General features: G+C 47.0%; 11 non-coding genes across 11 annotated transcripts; all 11 read right to left on the minus strand.

Moving 5' to 3' along the window:
* Positions 1–1,426: 1,426 nt before the first annotated feature.
* On the minus strand, positions 1,427–1,499 carry trnaf-gaa (transfer RNA phenylalanine (anticodon GAA)). Its single transcript has one exon. It is a non-coding gene; the product is annotated as a tRNA-Phe (tRNA).
* A 364-nt stretch (positions 1,500–1,863) lies between these two features.
* On the minus strand, positions 1,864–1,936 carry trnak-uuu (transfer RNA lysine (anticodon UUU)). Its single transcript has one exon. It is a non-coding gene; the product is annotated as a tRNA-Lys (tRNA).
* Positions 1,937–2,372: 436 nt separating this feature from the next.
* trnaf-gaa (transfer RNA phenylalanine (anticodon GAA)) lies at positions 2,373–2,445 on the minus strand. The gene has a single exon. It is a non-coding gene; the product is annotated as a tRNA-Phe (tRNA).
* A 365-nt stretch (positions 2,446–2,810) lies between these two features.
* On the minus strand, positions 2,811–2,883 carry trnak-uuu (transfer RNA lysine (anticodon UUU)). The gene has a single exon. It is a non-coding gene; the product is annotated as a tRNA-Lys (tRNA).
* A 10,810-nt stretch (positions 2,884–13,693) lies between these two features.
* On the minus strand, positions 13,694–13,766 carry trnaf-gaa (transfer RNA phenylalanine (anticodon GAA)). The gene has a single exon. It is a non-coding gene; the product is annotated as a tRNA-Phe (tRNA).
* Positions 13,767–14,130: 364 nt separating this feature from the next.
* trnak-uuu (transfer RNA lysine (anticodon UUU)) lies at positions 14,131–14,203 on the minus strand. Its single transcript has one exon. It is a non-coding gene; the product is annotated as a tRNA-Lys (tRNA).
* A 654-nt stretch (positions 14,204–14,857) lies between these two features.
* Positions 14,858–14,930, minus strand: trnaf-gaa (transfer RNA phenylalanine (anticodon GAA)). The gene has a single exon. It is a non-coding gene; the product is annotated as a tRNA-Phe (tRNA).
* Positions 14,931–15,295: 365 nt separating this feature from the next.
* Positions 15,296–15,368, minus strand: trnak-uuu (transfer RNA lysine (anticodon UUU)). The gene has a single exon. It is a non-coding gene; the product is annotated as a tRNA-Lys (tRNA).
* Positions 15,369–15,804: 436 nt separating this feature from the next.
* Positions 15,805–15,877, minus strand: trnaf-gaa (transfer RNA phenylalanine (anticodon GAA)). The gene has a single exon. It is a non-coding gene; the product is annotated as a tRNA-Phe (tRNA).
* Positions 15,878–16,241: 364 nt separating this feature from the next.
* Positions 16,242–16,314, minus strand: trnak-uuu (transfer RNA lysine (anticodon UUU)). Its single transcript has one exon. It is a non-coding gene; the product is annotated as a tRNA-Lys (tRNA).
* A 436-nt stretch (positions 16,315–16,750) lies between these two features.
* trnaf-gaa (transfer RNA phenylalanine (anticodon GAA)) lies at positions 16,751–16,823 on the minus strand. Its single transcript has one exon. It is a non-coding gene; the product is annotated as a tRNA-Phe (tRNA).
* Between the last annotated feature and the right edge of the window lie 5,462 nt (positions 16,824–22,285).

Below are 22,285 nucleotides of genomic sequence, written 5' to 3' on the forward strand. Positions count from 1 at the left end.
AGTGTTTTATTAATCGCCAGTGATTAATAAATTACATTTATTATTAGTGTATCTCCTACAGGTTCATGTCTTACTATCGAGTACATGTTACAAGTGGAGCAAGGATCCCACATTGTGGTTGCTCCAAAAAGAGAAGGGGGATTGCTTTTTGTAGCTTTCATACTTCAAGTTTTTTCAAAACCATGATCTTGGCCAGTTGCTGTGTGGCGCCACATCCACCTTTTAAAATGGTTCAATGTTCAGCAGTCAAACACGCATCCAACGACAAGCAATTTGTAAAAGTGTGGACCAGAATGAGCAAGATCAAGCCCGTCCAGGTGGCTGTTCCAGAGGCCTTCATGATGGCTTTGATAGCTCTATCATGACAGTTTTACAGTCCCTCAAGAACGTGTCGTTGCTTGACATAGCGTAGGTGGGCTCTGCCGAAACCCGGGATCGAACCAGGGACCTTTAGATCTTCAGTCTAACGCTCTCCCGCTATCCAGGCTCTTCATAAAGAGCTTAGGTGTGTCCAACACAGTTCCACAATTAACTGATGAAGATTTCCATTAGGCTTCATGTCTTACTATCGAGTACATGTTACAAGTGGAGCCAGGATCCCACATTGTGGTTGCTCCAAAAAGAGAAGGGGGATTGCTTTTTGTTGCTTTCATACTTCAAGTTTTTTCAAAACCATGATCTTGGCCAGTTGCTGTGTGGCGCCACATCCACCTTTTAAAATGGTTCAATGTTCAGCAGTCAAACACGCATCCAACGACAAGCAATTTGTAAAACTGTGGACCAGAATGAGCAAGATCAAGCCCGTCCAGATGGCTGTTCCATTGCTGGGCCAGAGGCCTTCATGTTGGCTTTGAAAGCTCTATCATGACAGTTTTACAGTCCCTCAAGAAAGTGTCGTTGCTTGACATAGCGTAGGTGGGCTCTGCCGAAACCCGGGATCGAACCAGGGACCTTTAGATCTTCAGTCTAACGCTCTCCCGCTATCCAGGCTCTTCATAAAGAGCTTAGGTGTGTCCAACACAGTTCCGCAGTTAACTGATGAAGATTTCCATTAGGCTTCATGTCTTACTATCGAGTACATGTTACAAGTGGAGCCAGGATCCCACATTGTGGTTGCTCCAAAAAGAGAAGGGGGATTGCTTTTTGTTGCTTTCATACTTCAAGTTTTTTCAAAACCATGATCTTGGCCAGTTGCTGTGTGGCGCCACATCCACCTTTTAAAATGGTTCAATGTTCAGCAGTCAAACACGCATCCAACGACAAGCAATTTGTAAAACTGTGGACCAGAATGAGCAAGATCAAGCCGGTTCAGATGGCTGTTCCATTGCTGGGCCAGAGGCCTTCATGTTGGCTTTGAAAGCTCTATCATGACAGTTTTACAGTCCCTCAAGAACGTGTCGTTGCTTGACATAGCGTAGGTGGGCTCGGCCGAAACCCAAGATTGAACCAGGGACCTTTAGAGCTTCAGTCTAACGCTCTCCCAGCTGAGCTATTTCGGCAAACACAACGCTACAAATGTGCACTTTTCACCGCTCCATTACATGTTGATATTGCCCTGAAAAGAAAGTCTTAATATGTTGCATTTGGTAGTCATCTTAAAGCCTTTGAGTTTGTCCAGTGTCAGTCAAAGTCCAGGATTCCCTGAACCAATTGTTGGCTGATTAAGGGCTCGCAGAAATCATGTTTCAGCATAAATTCTAATGGACCTCATTAGAAAAGGTCAACAATTCAAGAAAATGCACTAATCTCAATGGTTCATGAATGTTCAGCAGTTGGGCTGAAGGTTCAGTCTGCAAGAGCATCAGTTTGTGCTGTGTCTTGGTGAAAGGCTAATGGGTGGAACCATTGCAAGGATCCTTGTTGCGCCTGAACAGGGACTTGAACCCTGGACCCTCAGATTAAAAGTCTGATGCTCTACCGTCTGAGCTATCCAGGCTCTTCATAAACTGCTTAGGTGTGTCCAACACAGTTCCACAGTTAACTGATGAAGATTTCCATTAGGCTTCATGTCTTACTATCGAGTACATGTTACAAGTGGAGCCAGGATCCCACATTGTGGTTGCTCCAAAAAGAGAAGGGGGATTGCTTTTTGTAGCTTTCATACTTCAAGTTTTTTCAAAACCATGATCTTGGCCAGTTGCTGTGTGGCGCCACATCCACCTTTTAAAATGGTTCAATGTTCAGCAGTCAAACACGCATCCAACGACAAGCAACTTGTAAAACTGTGGACCAGAATGAGCAAGATCAAGCCCATCCAGATGGCTGTTCCATTGCTGGGCCAGAGGCCTTCATGTTGGCTTTGAAAGCTCTATCATGACAGTTTTACAGTCCCTCAAGAAAGTGTCGTTGCTTGACATAGCGTAGGTGGGCTCTGCCGAAACCCGGGATCGAACCAGGGACCTTTAGATCTTCAGTCTAACGCTCTCCCAGCTGAGCTATTTCGGCAAACACAATGCTACAAATGTGCACTTTTCACCGCTCCATTACATGTTGAAATTGCCCTGAAAAGAAAGTCTTAATATGTTGCATCTGGTAGTCTACCTTAAAGCCTTTGAGTTTGTCCAGTGTCAGTCAAAGTCCAGGATTCCCTGAACCAATTGTTGGCTGATTAAGGGCTTGCGGAAATCATGTTTCAGCCTAAATTCTAATGGACCTCATTAGAAAAGGTCAACAATTCAAGAAAATGCACTAATCTCAATGGTTCATGAATGTTCAGCAGTTGGGCTGAAGGTTCAATCTGCAAGAGCATCGGTGTGTGCCGTGTCTTGGTGAAAGGCTAATGGGTGGAACCATTGCAAGGATCCTTGTTGTGCCTGAACAGGGACTTGAACCCTGGACCCTCAGATTAAAAGTCTGATGCTCTACCGTCTGAGCTATCCAAGCTCTTCATAAAGAGCTTAGGTGTGTCCAACACAGTTCCACAGTTAACCCTCTAGGCGCCAAAGTCGCATTATTGCGACAGGCAACATTGCTCATTAAAACAGCCCATATCTTTAAATCTAGTGCCTTGTGCTGTTACTGCTTGCTACCACTAGATAGCCAATAGATTCAGCTTCAATCCTGACGTCATTTGGGGGTGTGTTTCTATGCAAAATACCTGAGAAAAAAAAGTTTGAAACCCGACACCGGCTGTCGGAGCGGCAGCGGCTAAGCGGGCAGAGTGGGAGAGGAGAGAGCCGCGGAGCGGTGGCAGAAGTGTGCTGGACAGATCGAGAGACAGATAGCGATTTTTGTAATAAAAAACAAAATGCCCAAAAGACTTTACAGTGCGGATGAGGTGCTTGCACAGATCTTTGCTGATCGCGATTCAGAAGGGACGATTTGCCCTCTGATGACGATCGCTCGTCAGAGACGAGTGACTGACGATGCTGCAGCTGCAGACACTGTCACACAAGCAACACACGCTGATCACGGCGAGAGTTTTACTTTCTTTTTACAAGTTAGATTAGGACATTTACTCCTATCAGATTCCTGTTCATTTACTCTGAGGATGAGAGGATGAAAAAAAAAAAAATCTACTGTGTAAATATGTTCAGAATTCCGTTTTACTGACTTTTACCTGGTGACATACAAATTAGATTAGTAAATTTACTCCAATCAAACTCCTGTTCCTTTATTTTGAGGATGAGATGACAATATAAATATTTTTTTTCTGTGTAAATATGTTCAAAAATCAGTTTTACTGAAAGTTACTTTCAGTCACCTGGTGACGTCACAATATGCAAATTAGATGATTAAATTTACTCCCATCACAAACTTTAGGTCATTATGAATATTTTTCTCATTTACACTATGAATTTATCTCTCACCACTTCCAAGCTACAGCCTTTTGAAATCCTACAATCCAAACGGAATATTTTCCTAAATAAACTCTGGCGCCTAGAGGGTGATGAACAGAACTCACAAGCTTTGTACACCCAGATGCCAGTCGCCGCATGAAGTGGTATATGTCAAGCTTGACAACCAGGTCTGGCCACCCACCAAATCTTTCCTTCAACTTGGTCTCTCCTCTGCCCTCCCGACAACAGTCACAGTCTACATAGAGTAGCTGAGGAGGAGCCACACCAGCATTTCTGTACCTGGAGATGAGGTCTGTTGCCATGATGTCCAAGCCAGAACCCTCCTGAGCAGTCAGGACACTGATAAGGATTTGACCCCTCTCGTTGCTCACGGTTGTAAGCCACAAGGCGGTCCCCTTGGCAATGCCTGACAGCTTCTTGGTGATCTGTAATGAAACAGAAAAGACAGTGAACGATTAAATAAATTGTTGAATTTATACGTGAGCGCTAGTATAATAGTACTATGTTTCTTTTTTAAAATTGTATGTAGGCCTACTGCTAATGTTGTATTTTAGACTACTTTTGTTTATATTGTAGTAATTTACGGTGTTAACAGTCAAAAACATTTACCTTCTTTGTAGAGTCCATTTTCAGGATACTGCCAAAAATTGATGTAATGCTGGCTTTGATGTGGTCCAGCCTGCTGAGGATGTCTCGTCCGTAAACAGCCAGCATCCACCTGTGTGAGGGAATATCCACTGGCTCAGGTGGTTCCTGGAACTTGACAGGGAGCAGGCTTGGCCGGGCCGCAAAGTCCGAGCATGCCCCAAGGTACCGGCAGAGGCGCTTAAGCCACTCCTCGCTGTGGTTTTCCCTCAGCTGTCTGACCAAGCGGGTGGGACTGTTACCGAGCGCCCTCTCCCTCAGAAAGCGAATCACCCGCATATCACAAGCGTATCTGTATTAAGCAAAGGGAAAGAGACAGAAAGAGACACATTGTTATGGGCTAGTCAGGGAAGTCAGGACCCAGTTGCAGAGTTCAACAAAAGAGTTTATTAAACAAAAGGAGGGAGGACAGTTCCTCAGGAAAATACTCAAAAAATAAAGTAACAACGCAAAAAGCTCTCTAGGAAAAGTAGCAACTAAAAATCTCCATAGAAATGGGAAAAGACTCAGGAACAAAAGTACAACTGAAATGGTGTCGAGGCACAAAACTCATGATACAAAGGGACACAGAAGGAATAACTCGAGGCGAGGCGATCAGCTGGAGTCACACGATGCACAGGCTTGACACTGCAAGGCAAATGAATAATCCGGCACAGGAGACAAAGGGAGAGTGGCTTAAGAAGCCAACCAATTAGGGCAGAATGAGCTGCAGGTGTGCCAGGTGCTCTGTGCTCCAGGAGATTGCCCCGCCCCTTGGTGCACACTCTGTGTGACAGAGAGAGAGAGAGAGAGATGTTAAGCAAACCAAAACATAACACCAATAACAAGCCACAACAGTACCCCCCCCCTCAAGGGGCGCCACCTGGCGTCCTACCTGGTTTACCTGGAAACCTGATGTAAAAATCCCGCAGCAGTTGCGGGTCGAGGATGAGGGAGCGGCTGATCCAGGAGCGCTCCTCGGGACCGTATCCCTCCCAGTCGACCAGATACTGGTAGCCCCTACCCCGTCTGCGCACGTTTAGAATCTGGTTGACCGTGTAGGCTGGGTGGCCGTCGACGAGAAGTGGGGGAGGCGGTGGAGGTGCAGGAGGCTGGAGAGGGCTTTCGGTGACTGGCTTGAGGAGGGAGACGTGGAACACAGGGTGGACGTTTAAGGAGGCTGGGAGGCGGAGGCGGACAGCGCTGGGGTTTATTATCCTCTCCACTGGATAAGGCCCAATGTACCTGGGGGAGAGTTTTCGGGAGTCGGTCTGGAGGGGGAGGTCTCGGGAGGAGAGCCACACTTGCTGACCCACCTGGTAGTCGGGTGAGGGAACCCGAAGTCGGTCCGCCAGACGTCGGTTGCGCTCAGCCGTTCTCCCTAATGCTGCACGGGTCTCCCGCCACACGCGTCTGACCCGGCGGAACTGAGCATGGACAGAGGGGACTGCTGCGTCGGACTCTTGGTTAGGGAATAAGGGGGGCTGGTAACCGGTGTTGATCATGAATGGTGAGAACCCGGTGGCTGAGCTGATGAGGGAGTTGTGGGCATATTCCACCCAGGGCAGGTGTGTAGCCCAGGATGATGGGAGGCGGGAGGCGACGCAGCGTAGAGAAGACTCCAGGCTCTGGTTGGCCCGTTCCGTTTGCCCGTTAGACTGGGGATGATAGCCGGAGGTGAGGCTGGAGGTGGTTCCCAGGGCCCGGCAGAAAGCCTTCCATACCCGCGAGGTGAACTGAGGTCCGCGGTCCGACACAATGTCCTGTGGAATCCCGTGCAACCTGAAGACATGTGTCACCAGTAGATTAGCAGTCTCCAAGGCGGTGGGGAGTTTAGGGAGGGGGACAAAATGAACCGCCTTGGAGAAACGGTCAACCACCGTGAGTATGGTGTCGTTACCTTCGGAGGGGGGCAGTCCGGTAACAAAATCCACTGCTATGTGTGACCAGGGACGTGGAGGAATGGGCAGAGGTTGTAGGAGCCCTGCCGGGGGTCGGTGGGAAGACTTGTTGCGGGCGCACTCTGTGCATGCAGCGATGAAGACCCGAATGTCAGAAGCCATGGACGGCCACCAGAAACGCTGCTGGACGAGAGCCAGCGTGCGGTGGACCCCTGGGTGGCAGGCTATCCTCGACGTATGCCCCCAGGTGAGCACTGATGACCTGGCAGACGGTGGCACGAACAACCGACCCGGCGGGCAACCGTCTGGAACCGTCTGGCCCTGCAGAGCTTCCTGAACCTCCTGTTCAACCTGCCAGCGAACCGCCCCCAGCACACACTCGGGATCCAGGATGGTCTCCTTAACGGGCTCCCCTCCCTCCAGGGTGAACTGACGGGAGAGTGCGTCCGGCTTGATGTTCCGAGACCCGGGGCGGTAGGTGAGGGTGAACTAGAAACGGCCCAGGAACAGGGCCCAGCGGGCCTGGCGGGTGTTCAGGCGGCGAGCTGTGCGGAGGTAGGCGAGGTTCTTGTGATCTGTCCAAACGATGAATGGCTGAGCTGCCCCCTCCAGCCAGTGTCTCCACTCCTGCAAGGCCAGGACCACCGCCAAGAGCTCTCGGTTCCCCACATCGTAATTACTTTCAGCGGGGGTGAGTCGACGTGAGAAGAAGGCGCAGGGGTGGAGCTTATTATCTGCGAGTTGGCGCTGGGAGAGGACGGCCCCGACCCCGGAATCCGAGGCATCAACCTCGACCACGAACTGCTGCTCAGGATCTGGGTGCACAAGAACAGGGGCGTTAACAAACATGTCTTTTAATTTAACAAAGGCAGATTGTTCTACAGGTGACCAGGTAAAACTGAGTTTTGAAGAAGTGAGGCGAGTAAGAGGGGCCGCCAGGCGGCTGTAGTTCTTTATGAACCTACGATAAAAGTTGGCAAACCCCAGGAAGCGCTGCAGCTGCTTGCGGGTGGTGGGAGTGGGCCATTCTTTTACCGCTTCCACCTTGGAGGGATCCGCCCGCAGCCGCCCCTTCTCCACCACATAACCCAGGAAACTCACAGTAGACACATGAAATTCACATTTTTCAGCTTTAACATACAACTTGTTCTCCATTAGCCTTTTTAACACATCTCTAACATGAGTCACGTGTTCTTCCATGGAGCTAGAGAAAATCAAAATATCATCAAGGTAGACAAACACAGTTTTGTTAAGCAGATCTCTTAACACATCGTTCACCAGGCTTTGGAAAACAGCGGGGGCATTAGTGAGTCCGAAAGGCATAACCAGGTACTCGAAGTGACCTAAGTGGGTGTTGAATGCTGTCTTCCACTCATCCCCCTCCTTAATCCTGATGAGGTGGTAGGCGTTCCTAAGGTCTAGCTTGGAGAAGACGCGGGCTGAATGTAAGGGGCTGAAGGCGGAGTCAATCAGGGGGAGTGGGTACTTGTTTTTTACAGTTATGTCATTCAACCCGGTGTAGTCAATGCAAGGTTGCAGGGTTTTATCTTTTTTCTCCACGAAGAAAAACCCGCCCCCACCGGAGAAGAGGAGGGGCGGATGAGGCCGGCTGCCACCGACTCTGTGATGTATTTTTCCATGGCCTCTCGCTCGGGTCTGGACAAATTGAACAGCCTCTTAGTGGGAAGAGGGGCCCCTGGCAACAAGTCAATAGCACAGTCGTAGGGTCTATGTGGGGGCAGTGAGGTGGCAGAAGTTTTGCTAAAAACTTGGCTGAGGTCATGGTAGTCAGGGGGTACATTAGTTAGCTCGATTACCTCGACTGCTGGAGCTGGATCTGCAGGCCTGGCGGGCAGAGCGGAACGGAGGCAGTGGGCGTGGCAGTGGAGACTCCAGTTGCGAACGGTGGCGGTGGACCAATCAACGTGGGGATTGTGAAGCTTTAACCAAGGGATTCCCAGAATGACAGAATTCAGAGGTGAGGAGATTACATACAGTTCTAAATGTTCATGATGGTTACTGGAGAGTACCAATTTCAATGGTTCAGTTTTATGAGTCACCAGTTCTATGAGCTTGCCGTCTACGGCGTGTACCTTTTTGGGAGAGGACAGTTCATAAATAGGAATGTTGTTACTCTTCACAAAATTTCTGTCAATGAAGTTGTCATCGGCACCGGAGTCTACCAGCACCTGGACTGGAACCGAGTGTTCAGGTCCGTGAATCATACCTGAAACCTGAATTCTTGACGTGTGAGAGGAAGAGATGTGGCTCACCAGAGTCCTCTCTAGTACTGGTGAGCCCGGTCTTTTGGCAACTCTGGGCAGCAGGAAACGAAGTGGCCACCTTGTCCACAGTAGAGGCACAGCTTGTCATGCATCCTGCGTTGTCTCTCGGCTGGGGTGAGGCGGGCCCGACCCAATTGCATAGGCTCGTCAACTGGTGGCGGTCGTAGCTCTCGTGCGTAGTGGGTGGTGTCGGGCAATCCCGGAGCGGAGTCTGGGGAGCTGGGTTGCGTGCCGGAGATGAGCCGCCTGCTCCTCGTCCTCTGCCGTTCCCTAGCTCTTTCCCTCATCCTATTGTCAAGGCGGATAGCTAAATCAACGAGGGAGTTGAACGAGTTACATTCCTCCCGAACCGCCAACTCATCCTTTAACTCCCCTGCCAACCCCTTAAAAAATATGGCTTGAAGAGCCGAATCATCCCACCCACACTCTGCCGCTAAAATGCGAAAACTCACGGCGTACTCTGACACCGAAGAGCTACCCTGTTTGAGATCGAGTAACTGGCTTGTAGCCTGTCTGCCCTTTACCGGGTGGTCAAATACCCGTCTCATTTCGTCAGTGAATCGGGGAAAATCGTTAACTAACTCCTGTTGTTGTGAAGATATCGCTAAGGACCAGGCTGCCGCCTGTCCAGTGAGCAAACTCATGATGAAGGCTATCTTAGCTTGAGGCGTAGCATAGGTGTGGGGTTGTTGGCTAAATACTAGCTGACACTGGTGTAGAAATTGCGAACAAGTACCTAAGTCTCCTGAATACCTGACTGGTATGGGGATGTACGGCTCGCGTGCTTGCGGGGCAGGGCTGGGAGGAGGATCGTCGGCTGGGAGGTGAGCGGCGGCTCCGGGAGAGGAGACGAGCTGGTCCTGCAGGGCGGCCAACTGACCGCCCAGTTGTGAGACGCTGGCACCGAGCTGCTGCAGGTGTTCCATCACCCGCCCCAGAGAAGACTCATTCTGGTTTATTTTGGCGGCTTGCGACGAGAGTGCACGTTTGTAGTTGTCCATCTCTGCTGGGTCCATGCTGGCCGGATTATTCTGTTATGGGCTAGTCAGGGAAGTCAGGACCCAGTTGCAGAGTTCAACAAAAGAGTTTATTAAACAAAAGGAGGGAGGACAGTTCCTCAGGAAAATACTCAAAAAATAAAGTAACAACGCAAAAAGCTCTCTAGGAAAAGTAGCAACTAAAAATCTCCATAGAAATGGGAAAAGACTCAGGAACAAAAGTACAACTGAAATGGTGTCGAGGCACAAAACTCACGATACAAAGGGACACAGAAGGAATAACTCGAGGCGAGGCGATCAGCTGGAGTCACACGATGCACAGGCTTGACACTGCAAGGCAAATGAATAATCCGGCACAGGAGACAAAGGGAGAGTGGCTTAAGAAGCCAACCAATTAGGGCAGAATGAGCTGCAGGTGTGCCAGGTGCTCTGTGCTCCAGGAGATTGCCCCGCCCCTTGGTGCACACTCTGTGTGACAGAGAGAGAGAGAGAGAGATGTTAAGCAAACCAAAACATAACACCAATAACAAGCCACAACACACATACTAAAACTGTTAAAATAATTCTGCGTTAATTTAGAACTGGAGGAAGGAGATCAGAGTCAGCTCAAAATTCAAACAAAAATTCTCATCACAAAAACCAATTCATCTGTTGTGTGTTCAATGACAAACATCTGTGACCTAAGCTGAATTATCTCAGTAAAATCACTTTCGAGTCAGGATCAGTCTGAACTCCAGCCTGTGTGCCAAATCCAGCTGGTCCAAGACAGTCTTGCTGGTGGAAAGGTACGTTGTTTTGCAACCAACTGAACTGCACCAGAGAGTCTCTGTTATCATCAGGTAATACCTGTCGACATCCAGAACGTGGCGGGCTCTCTTGTGGGCTCCATAGCTTGTGAGCTGCTTTCCGCACACAGGACAGCTCAGGCTGACCTTCCATAGGTGGTATGGCATCCACAAGAGAAGGCGGTGAGCGAAGAAGCGCTCTGGATTGGGGACCTGATGGTAAATGAGGGCTGGCTCTGGTGGATCATACCACAGTCTGAGGTCAGTGCGCAGCCGCTGGTTCTTCCAGAGAGCTGCTGAGATCCATTTCTGATCTTGAACTGGTATGGTCTTGATCAGCTTTGTGGGCAGCCAGCCAGGCTCTGACCCAGGAGCAGTCTCCACATTTTCAGCCAGTGGCAGAGTATCAGGTGCAGGCTGGGCTGAAGGACCAGCCACAGATGGAGCAGCAGAGGAGACACCAGCAGAGGTAGATGCAGAGGTCACAGGGGCGAGAGGAGCAGAGGAGGTACCAGAGGAGATGCAGGAGGAGGCGGCAGATGACACTCCCTAATTTATCATTTTTAAAAAGTACATATATAGATATGATTACAATCCACTCATGAAGAATACTTGTTTTGAGTGTAGTAAAATGTCAATGTGAAGAAAACAACTTAAATTAGTTTCTTACAGCTCTGGCAGTGGCTGGTGGAATGGAGGAAGTTGAGGCAGTTGAAGGCACAGGAGAGGGAGGAAGTGAAAGAGGAGAGACAGTCTGAATGAACATCCTGCGGGAAGGGGAAGGCGTCCTTCTTGCCATCGCACTTGTGATAGTGCTGGATGGCTCAGATGTTCTACTGACGGGCTGAGAGAATAAGAGCACAGTTTACAACATTATAATAAAACAATTTATCATTATTAGGTATTATAGTAATAGGACCAGATTGCATATATTGCAAATTCAAATTCAAGCTGTGTCACTCTCCTTACATTACCTGAGTTGCATGCTTCCCAGCCAAACTCAGGTTTGGCTTTAAAGCGGCACCATGAGAGCCACCAAACCGTGGCTTTGTAAACTGACAAAAAGAAAAAGGTAACCTTAAGTGGAGCCCTGTACATTTTAATATAGTTGAATATATTAATAATATAAACATCAGCATAATTAAATCCTCATTACTTACCGATGACAAAGTCAAAATGGGCTTTTGAGGTATCTGCCCAGGCTTTACGGAGGGTGAAAAAGAAGATGCTGATGCAGATGAGGGTCCTGGTTGTGGTGTCCCCGAAGAGGACACAGGGACAGAGCTGGAAGGCTAGAGGTTCACGGACAAGAAAGTGAAATTTTAATAATACAGAATGCAACACCAACACCTCATAATTATATGAGAGACCTCTGGTACCTTGTTTGTATGGAACCCGCAGTTACAAGTCCGTGTCCCTCCAAACAGAGACATTTGTCCCCTCTGCTGCATCGGACATTTCTCAATCTGTAATATTGTTTGACAGTGAATCATAAGAATGTGTCTCCTTTTAATATGACATAGCTTTTTGTTTGATGATAGTGCTCACATATCACTTTGTCCAAGTTTACCTTCAGATACAGCTCATGCCACTTTTTCTGGCGTGGTGCCGGCCTGTTTCCTGCCTCAGAGGGCCAGACCCCCGAGGCAGCGAACCTACGCAGGCGGGACATCCACTCATAATCGGCCATTGATCTGTGCTTCTTCTGTTTGGAAGCCATCTGCCATTAATAGAGAAAGAAAAGTGTTTATACCAAACCAACTAAGGTTTATAATAATTCAGTTCATTACACAATATAACCAAATCAATGTGCACAGTTATGTACACTATTATAGTACACTAATATATTTGTATTATATTACACTATTATAAGAACACCTGCATACAAAAAAGCAAATTCTAACACATTTCAGCTCAGTGTATAATGAAGTAGTATGCCATAAGTGCGTGTTACATACAGTCACACACAGTTTATAATCAATTAGTTAAACATATTCAAGTTAAGTCTTGATTCGCAACAGGTGCAACACCCGAATACAAGACAAATCTCATTCATAATATATACTGAATATGCTCTAACATTATACTGATGTTAAACTGTACTGTTAGCATAATTGAGGTACCGCAGTACAGTAACAACGTTATGATTATATATATTGTTCTCGGAGAAAAACGAAATATGCAACCTCATCTTAACTCTTTATGCTTTAAAACTGGCGCAAAAAAGAGGCGGTATAATAATTTAAGCTAATTTAGTTTATGACCGGTATAACGCGATAGTCAATGAGAGCAATGTTATCTTTATCAACAGACACTGGTCGTATGCAATGCTAGTGATCCATATTGATATAAACATGTAGAAACAATGTCAAACTGTAAATTATTGATGAAACCCGCTTTTTTTAAAAAAAAAAAAAAAACAAAACCTAATGTTAACGTCGACCACGGCGACGTCAAAATCGTTTCTCTGTTTATTTGTTTCTCTTTGTAATACATACGTAATACTTATCGGGCTAGCTAGTTGACTAAATACACTAATATAAGCAGTATACTTACTTTTTTGTTGTTAATTGAGGATGAAGTACAACTCTTCCTAACTTCTCCGGAGAAATTAAGCCGGCCGGCTCGCTCGGGAAAAAAAGGAGAGGGGAAAAAAAGACTTTCTGCGGCTGCGCGAACCAAATTTTGGAAAAGGGCCATCGTGATTGGCTGTCAGCAAAGATGGAAATGGCGAGCCCCGATTGGTCGGCCGTCCGAATTTTGGAAATGGGCCGCAGCGATTGGCCACAGCAAAGATGGAGAAAGATGGAAATGAGGAGAGGGGATTGGACGAGATCATACAGTCTCTCGGTCCCCCGCTACCGCTATCCAGGCTCTTCATAAACAGCTTAGGTGTGTCCAACACAGTTCCACAGTTAACTGATGAAGATTTCCATTAGGCTTCATGTCTTACTATCGAGTACATGTTACAAGTGGAGCCAGGATCCCACATTGTGGTTGCTCCAAAAAGAGAAGGGGGATTGCTTTTTGTAGCTTTCATACTTCAAGTTTTTTCAAAACCATGATCTTGGCCAGTTGCTGTGTGGCGCCACATCCACCTTTTAAAATGGTTCAATGTTCAGCAGTCAAACACGCATCCAACTTGTAAAGCTGTGGACCAGAATGAGCAAGATCAAGCCCGTCCAGATGGCCGTTCCATTGCTGGGCCAGAGGCCTTCATGTTGGCTTTGAAAGCTCTATCATGACAGTTTTACAGTCCCTCAAGAACGTGTCGTTGCTTGACGTAGCGTAGGTGGGCTCGGCCGAAACCCAAGATTGAACCAGGGACCTTTAGAGCTTCAGTCTAACGCTCTCCCAGCTGAGCTATTTCGGCAAACACAACGCTACAAATGTGCACTTTTCACCGCTCCATTACATGTTGATATTGCCCTGAAAAGAAAGTCTTAATATGTTGCATTTGGTAGTCACCTTAAAGCCTTTGAGTTTGTCCAGTGTCAGTCAAAGTCCAGGATTCCCTGAACCAATTGTTGGCTGATTAAGGGCTCGCAGAAATCATGTTTCAGCATAAATTCTAATGGACCTCATTAGAAAAGGTCAACAATTCAAGAAAATGCACTAATCTCAATGGTTCATGAATGTTCAGCAGTTGGGCTGAAGGTTCAATCTGCAAGAGCATCGGTGTGTGCCGTGTCTTGGTGAAAGGCTAATGGGTGGAACCATTGCAAGGATCCTTGTTGCGCCTGAACAGGGACTTGAACCCTGGACCCTCAGATTAAAAGTCTGATGCTCTACCGTCTGAGCTATCCAGGCTCTTCATAAAGAGCTTAGGTGTGTCCAACACAGTTCCACAGTTAACTGATGAAGATTTCCATTAGGCTTCATGTCTTACTATCGAGTACATGTTACAAGTGGAGCCAGGATCCCACATTGTGGTTGCTCCAAAAAGAGAAGGGGGATTGCTTTTTGTAGCTTTCATACTTCAAGTTTTTTCAAAACCATGATCTTGGCCAGTTGCTGTGTGGCGCCACATCCACCTTTTAAAATGGTTCAATGTTCAGCAGTCAAACACGCATCCGGGGTGCTGTTTAGCTCAGTTGGTAGAGCAGGCGTCCCATGTACAGAGGCTTTGCCCTCGCTGCAGCAGCTCTGGGTTCGAGTCCCGGCCTGGGGCTCTTTGCTGCATGTCACTCCCCCTCTCTCTCTCATCCTAATTCCTGTCTCTCTTCAGCTGTTCTATCAATAAAGCCATGAAAAGGCCAAAAAAATAATTAAAAAAAAAAAAAACACGCATCCAACGACAAGCAATTTGTAAAACTGTGGACCAGAATGAGCAAGATCAAGCCCATCCAGATGGCCGTTCCATTGCTGGGCCAGAGGCCTTCATGTTGGCTTTGAAAGCTCTATCATGACAGTTTTACAGTCCCTCAAGAACGTGTCGTTGCTTGACGTAGCGTAGGTGGGCTCGGCCGAAACCCAAGATTGAACCAGGGACCTTTAGAGCTTCAGTCTAACGCTCTCCCAGCTGAGCTATTTCGGCAAACACAACGCTACAAATGTGCACTTTTCACCGCTCCATTACATGTTGAAATTGCCCTGAAAAGAAAGTCTTAATATGTTGCATTTGGTAGTCTACCTTAAAGCCTTTGAGTTTGTCCAGTGTCAGTCAAAGTCCAGGATTCCCTGAACCAATTGTTGGCTGATTAAGGGCTTGCAGAAATCGTGTTTCAGCCTAAATTCTAATGGAACTCATTAGAAAAGGTCAACAATTCAAGAAAATGCACTAATCTCAATGGTTCATGAATGTTCAGCAGTTGGGCTGAAGGTTCAATCTGCAAGAGCATCGTTGTGTGCCGTGTCTTGGTGAAAGGCTAATGGGTGGAACCATTGCAAGGATCCTTGTTGCACCTGAACAGGGACTTGAACCCTGGACCCTCAGATTAAAAGTCTGATGCTCTACCGTCTGAGCTATCCAGGCTCTTCATAAAGAGCTTAGGTGTGTCCAACACAGTTCCACAGTTAACTGATGAAGATTTCCATTAGGCTTCATGTCTTACTATCGAGTACATGTTACAAGTGGAGCCAGGATCCCACATTGTGGTTGCTCCAAAAAGAGAAGGGGGATTGCTTTTTGTAGCTTTCATACTTCAAGTTTTTTCAAAACCATGATCTTGGCCAGTTGCTGTGTGGCGCCACATCCACCTTTTACAATGGTTCAATGTTCAGCAGTCAAACACGCATCCAACGACAAGCAACTTGTAAAGCTGTGGACCAGAATGAGCAAGATCAAGCCCATCCAGATGGCTGTTCCATTGCTGGGCCAGAGGCCTTCATGTTGGCTTTGAAAGCTCTATCATGACAGTTTTACAGTCCCTCAAGAACGTGTCGTTGCTTGACGTAGCGTAGGTGGGCTCGGCCGAAACCCAAGATTGAACCAGGGACCTTTAGAGCTTCAGTCTAACGCTCTCCCAGCTGAGCTATTTCGGCAAACACAACGCTACAAATGTGCACTTTTCACCGCTCCATTACATGTTGATATTGCCCTGAAAAGAAAGTCTTAATATGTTGCATTTGGTAGTCACCTTAAAGCCTTTGAGTTTGTCCAGTGTCAGTCAAAGTCCAGGATTCCCTGAACCAATTGTTGGCTGATTAAGGGCTCGCAGAAATCATGTTTCAGCATAAATTCTAATGGACCTCATTAGAAAAGGTCAACAATTCAAGAAAATGCACTAATCTCAATGGTTCATGAATGTTCAGCAGTTGGGCTGAAGGTTCAATCTGCAAGAGCATCGGTGTGTGCCGTGTCTTGGTGAAAGGCTAATGGGTGGAACCTTTGCAAGGATCCTTGTTGCGCCTGAACAGGGACTTGAACCCTGGACCCTCAGATTAAAAGTCTGATGCTCTACCGTCTGAGCTATCCAGGCTCTTCATAAACAGCTTAGGTGTGTCCAACACAGTTCCACAGTTAACCGATGAAGATTTCCATTAGGCTTCATGTCTTACTATCGAGTACATGTTACAAGTGGAGCCAGGATCCCAATTTGTGGTTGCTCCAAAAAGAGAAGGGGGATTGCTTTTTGTAGCTTTCATACTTCAAGTTTTTTCAAAACCATGATCTTGGCCAGTTGCTGTGTGGCGCCACATCCACCTTTTAAAATGGTTCAATGTTCAGCAGTCAAACACGCATCCAACGACAAGCAACTTGTAAAGCTGTGGACCAGAATGAGCAAGATCAAGCCCATCCAGATGGCTGTTCCATTGCTGGGCCAGAGGCCTTCATGTTGGCTTTGAAAGCTCTATCATGACAGTTTTACAGTCCCTCGAGAACGTGTCGTTGCTTGACATAGCGTAGGTGGGCTCGGCCGAAACCCAAGATTGAACCAGGGACCTTTAGATCTTCAGTCTAACGCTCTCCCAGCTGAGCTATTTTGGCAAACACAACGCTACAAATGTGCACTTTTCACCGCTCCATTACATGTTGAAATTGCCCTGAAAAGAAAGTCTTAATATGTTGCATTTGGTAGTCTACCTTAAAGCCTTTGAGTTTGTCCAGTGTCAGTCAAAGTCCAGGATTCCCTGAACCAATTGTTGGCTGATTAAGGGCTTGCAGAAATCGTGTTTCAGCCTAAATTCTAATGGAACTCATTAGAAAAGGTCAACAATTCAAGAAAATGCACTAATCTCAATGGTTCATGAATGTTCAGCAGTTGGGCTGAAGGTTCAATCTGCAAGAGCATCGGTGTGTGCCGTGTCTTGGTGAAAGGCTAATGGGTGGAACCATTGCAAGGATCCTTGTTGCGCCTGAACAGGGATTTGAACCCTGGACCCTCAGATTAAAAGTCTGATGCTCTACCGTCTGAGCTAAAGCTGGGGAACAATAGTCTGGATAGGGGGGGGGAGAAGAAGGAAAGAAGGGGGAGAAGGGGGAAGAAGAAAAATGAAGGAAAAGAGAGGAAAAATTGAGAAATTGAGAGAAATGAAGTGAACTGATAGTTATAAGTGTCTCTGCTGCCCATCAGAAGTTATTGGGCACTGTTTTCTCTCCATTATTTTGAGAAATATGACCAAACATGTCACTTTACTGGAGTATGGCAGGAAGCTGTGGACCCAAAGGTCGCCGGTTCGGTTCCCGTCTGGAACATGTTGCTACCCAAAATTGCCAAGTGTTATAAATCTATCAAATATCACTTAATAAGTGATACAAATTGGATAGGGGCTTCTTGTGAATGTCATACAACCAAATAGCAGTTAAATGTGTTGTTTGATGCTTACACAATGTCAAAATGTTATTACTGATGAAATAATAATAAACTTTATATAGCAATGTAAGAAACATTTGTAAAAATCACCACAGGTAGACACACATGTTTTGCATTTACTTTTGGCTAGAATATATTGAAAATTTCTGACCAGTGAAGACAAGTATTGCAAGTACTGCAACAATTTTTATTTTTGCAGCTTAAGTTTGCTTGACATTTTTGGTAGAAATAAGGGGAAAAGACTTATGTAGAAATGTAGCAAATTTATTACAAAAATCTCACTTTAATTCTGTGTGTGTACACACCTAAAACTATAGTACACTATAATGCAAAAAACAAATAAAATATAATAAATAAACTAAAAATAGAAGATAATAAGGCTAGGAAAGTATCAGAACAAGACTAAAATATAACAAGACATTTATTTTCTTTTAAAACTATTTACAATATGTACACACAGACAAATCTATTTTTTTTCTGCCCTTTTTCTCCGCATCTCCTCCATCCATTGCTCGACTGGCATGTTTGCTTTCTGGGGACAGTATATGTAGCCATAATACTGGCTGTGACCAGTTTCTCGATTGCGGGGCTGTTGGCACTGACTACACTTATTTTTGTCAACTGTCCGGGTGTAAGTCCTGCGGGCAGGTGGTGGGGAGAGAAGCGGGACAGAAGGAGCGATCTGTTGGGCTCCAGGTGCTTGTGGGATCATTACTATAAGTGGAGCGATGACAGGGCTGGGGTTCGGGACAATAGGGAAAGTGGCAGATGTAGGTGGAGGTGCCGGCTGAGGGAACAACTGCCTCTGAGCTGCAGACTTCCTCTTGACCACTGCCTGTCCTGCTGTACTCCGGGGCAAGTGGTACTGATGCTGGGGTCCAGGGCGTGGGGGTGCAGCTGTGGGGCGCACCTGTACAGGTGGGAGAGGCACAGGAGCAACTGGAATAGAGGCAGGCAAGTTGACCCCTTGGAGCAGAATACTACTGTCCTGCCTCTTCAGTCTCTTGTTGTGCCACTGAACCAGCGTTGTTTGATTTATCTCAAAAAACTGCAGAGTAGTGCTCTGCATCACTGTGGCATTACCCAGGACCAGCTGCCTGATCTTCCCATACTCAGTGACAATCAGAGTCCATCTTGTCAGTGCGTAACTGCCCTGTTTTTTTGGGCTCTTGTGAACGCTACACAGCTTGACACAGATGGACTCTACTAGCCGACTACAGCCTGGCCACTGGGCAGGGGATCCTGAAGACGCCAAGGAGCAACGCGTCATGCTCTCCACACCTGGTGTAAATTCAGGTCTCTTTTTTGAGCACCTGAAGCGTCCTGTGGTCAGACGCACCTGGTGCCGCGCAGCATACACCACCCTTTGCTGGTCATATGTCAGGAGGTTCTGCCAAAGGGCGACAATTGTACTGGCCTGCTGGTTGCTAAGTGTTTGGCCAGTTACAGTCCGAAGCCCCACCAAGTACTCTGCCAGGCTATCCACTCGGTCCATCCCTGGAACACCGTGCTCATCAACAGCCTGCTGGAGAATAAAGTACATCAAAATCAATATCACAGGCAGAAAAGTAACACGTCTGTCACTGTCTAACTAGTCACGAAATGACTTACCAGCTGTTGCTCAGGTGCCCCAGAGGGAGCAGCGGTTTGAGTGGACAGAGTGTTTGGTGGGATGGTGTTGTAGGGAGGAGCAGCGGCTGTGCTGCGGGCAGCAGATGGGCCAGAGGACGTGGTGTGCTCATACAATATCTGTTAAATGTAATAAAAATCATCAAAATAATACAATGACAAGCAAAACAATAAGACCACTGACACCTTTTTGACACAACATTTCACAAAAAGACTTACTAGCTGTTGCTCAGGTGCTGCTGGGGTTTGTGACCCTGCAGTAGCTGTAGCAGCAGACCAAGTGGTTGTGAGGGTGGTGGGGAGAGGAGGGACAGAGGCTGAGCTGGTAGCTGAGGACCTTTTGGTCAGCAAAGTGAAAGCCTGAAACAATCGATACAATTGAAATAAAAATTCACACTACACCACAAGTAAAACAGATGATATGTCACATAGAAAAACACTTACCAGCTGCTGTTGAGGTGCCGCAAAGGTGATGGGTTGTGCAGGACCAGCAGAGGCCTGCAGAGGGGTGGGAGGAATGTGGGCTGAGCTGGTGGTGACAGATGAGGGGTCAGAGGACAGGGCCAGTACTTCAACTGTTGGGTCAAAGCCAGTGTCTTCAAAGCCCTCATCTTGCAGCTCTTCCTCGGTGCCGACATCCTCCAGCATCTGATTGGTCTCCTCTGAGTCAGCATGTGCATTCTGTAAGGCCTGTCCCGTCTGGCGGAATAGGTAATCTACACCTATTAGCTCCCCTGGGACAGACAAGACAATAACAGAAAGAGGAAAATTGGCTCTCACAAAATTCATAAAAAAGATTGTTATATTTTAATGGATATAATAAATAGCTTCATCGTGATGGAAAGCTAAAACTAACCAGTGTAAACAGCAGGTGGCTGAAAAGAGGGGACAAGCTTCCTTCCGAGCACCTTGACACTGAGTGTGTTCACACAGTGAGTAAGGTCTCCTGAGTAGCTGAGCAGGGAGGGAGGCTTGACTGCCAGGGATGCAGCTTCACGGTCCTGGTTCCATCTGTTGAGACCTTCCAGGAGGTACAGCTGGAAATTCAAGCTGTTGGCACTCGTTCCTTAAGGTAGTACAAATGTGAGCACAATTGCATGTTAATTTGTTGTGTTTGGTCATTTGAAAACATTAATTGTGTCACTGTTTCTAAGATACTGGTAATGAAAACAATCAAGTAAAATGTTAAACTGTAAATATTTGATGAATAATGATTCATACTAACCTGGAATGAACCTGTTCACATGTAGGTGAAATGACTCAAGCGATGTGGACCCCCTTGCACATCTGTAGTTTGGCAGGACAATGCCTGCCTTGGTGGTGGTGCCAGTCTGCCTATAGAGCAGCACACCTGGTTCATCCTGTATGCACTTAACATGCCTCTGCTGGATTTGCCAGATGTGCTGCATCCTCTCCTGGTCCAAAAGAGGGACACCAAGGAAGTCTCTGCCCTTGACCCCGATCAACTCGTTAAGGAGTTGCTCTATCATGACGATGGTCTGCCTCTCTCCTCTCGTCTGCCTTCTACAGTGCAGGGCCAGTTCCTCCTTGGTGATCTGCTGGTCCACTATACTGTCTGTGATGCCAGGGACACCTTCCTGTCTCAGCTGCTCCTGCTTGGCTTGGCGCAGCAAGGCAACATCTCCTCTGTCCCACTCAAAAATGCAGCTTGACAGTTTCGCCATGAAGATAGGGTACAAAGGATGTGCATCCTTTGTACACCCAGATGCCAGTCGCTGCATGAAGTGGTATATGTCAAGCTTGACAACCAGGTCTGGCCACCCACCAAATCTTTCCTTCAACTTGGTCTCTCCTCTGCCCTCCCGACAACAGTCACAGTCTACATAGAGTAGCTGAGGAGGAGCCACACCAGCATTTCTGTACCTGGAGATGAGGTCTGTTGCCATGATGTCCAAGCCAGAACCCTCCTGAGCAGTCAGGACACTGATAAGGATTTGACCCCTCTCGTTGCTCACGGTTGTAAGCCACAAGGCGGTCCCCTTGGCAATGCCTGACAGCTTCTTGGTGATCTGTAATGAAACAGAAAAGACAGTGAACGATTAAATAAATTGTTGAATTTATACGTGAGCGCTAGTATAATAGTACTATGTTTCTTTTTTAAAATTGTATGTAGGCCTACTGCTAATGTTGTATTTTAGACTACTTTTGTTTATATTGTAGTAATTTACGGTGTTAACAGTCAAAAACATTTACCTTCTTTGTAGAGTCCATTTTCAGGATACTGCCAAAAATTGATGTAATGCTGGCTTTGATGTGGTCCAGCCTGCTGAGGATGTCTCGTCCGTAAACAGCCAGCATCCACCTGTGTGAGGGAATATCCACTGGCTCAGGTGGTTCCTGGAACTTGACAGGGAGCAGGCTTGGCCGGGCCGCAAAGTCCGAGCATGCTCCAAGGTACCGGCAGAGGCGCTTAAGCCACTCCTCGCTGTGGTTTTCCCTCAGCTGTCTGACCAAGCGGGTGGGACTGTTACCGAGCGCCCTCTCCCTCAGAAAGCGAATCACCCGCATATCACAAGCGTATCTGTATTAAGCAAAGGGAAAGAGACAGAAAGAGACACATATTAAAACTGTTAAAATAATTCTGCGTTAATTTAGAACTGGAACCAATTCACAAAAACCAATTCATCTGTTGTGTGTTCAATGACAAACATCTGTGACCTAAGCTGAATTATCTCAGTATACTCACTTTCGAGTCAGGATCAGTCTGAACTCCAGCCGGTGTGCCAAATCCAGCTGGTCCAAGACAGTCTTGCTGGTGGAAAGGTACGTTGTTTTGCAACCAACTGAACTGCACCAGAGAGTCTCTGTTATCATCAGGTAATACCTGTCGACATCCAGAACGTGGCGGGCTCTCTTGTGGGCTCCATAGCTTGTGAGCTGCTTTCCACACACAGGACAGCTCAGGCTGACCTTCCATAGGTGGTATGGCATCCACAAGAGAAGGCGGTGAGCGAAGAAGCGCTCTGGATTGGGGACCTGATGGTAA

The sequence above is a fragment of the Pagrus major genome, chromosome 6, assembly GCF_040436345.1.
Source record: "Pagrus major chromosome 6, Pma_NU_1.0".
In the NCBI taxonomy this organism is placed as follows: Eukaryota; Metazoa; Chordata; class Actinopteri; order Spariformes; family Sparidae; genus Pagrus; species Pagrus major.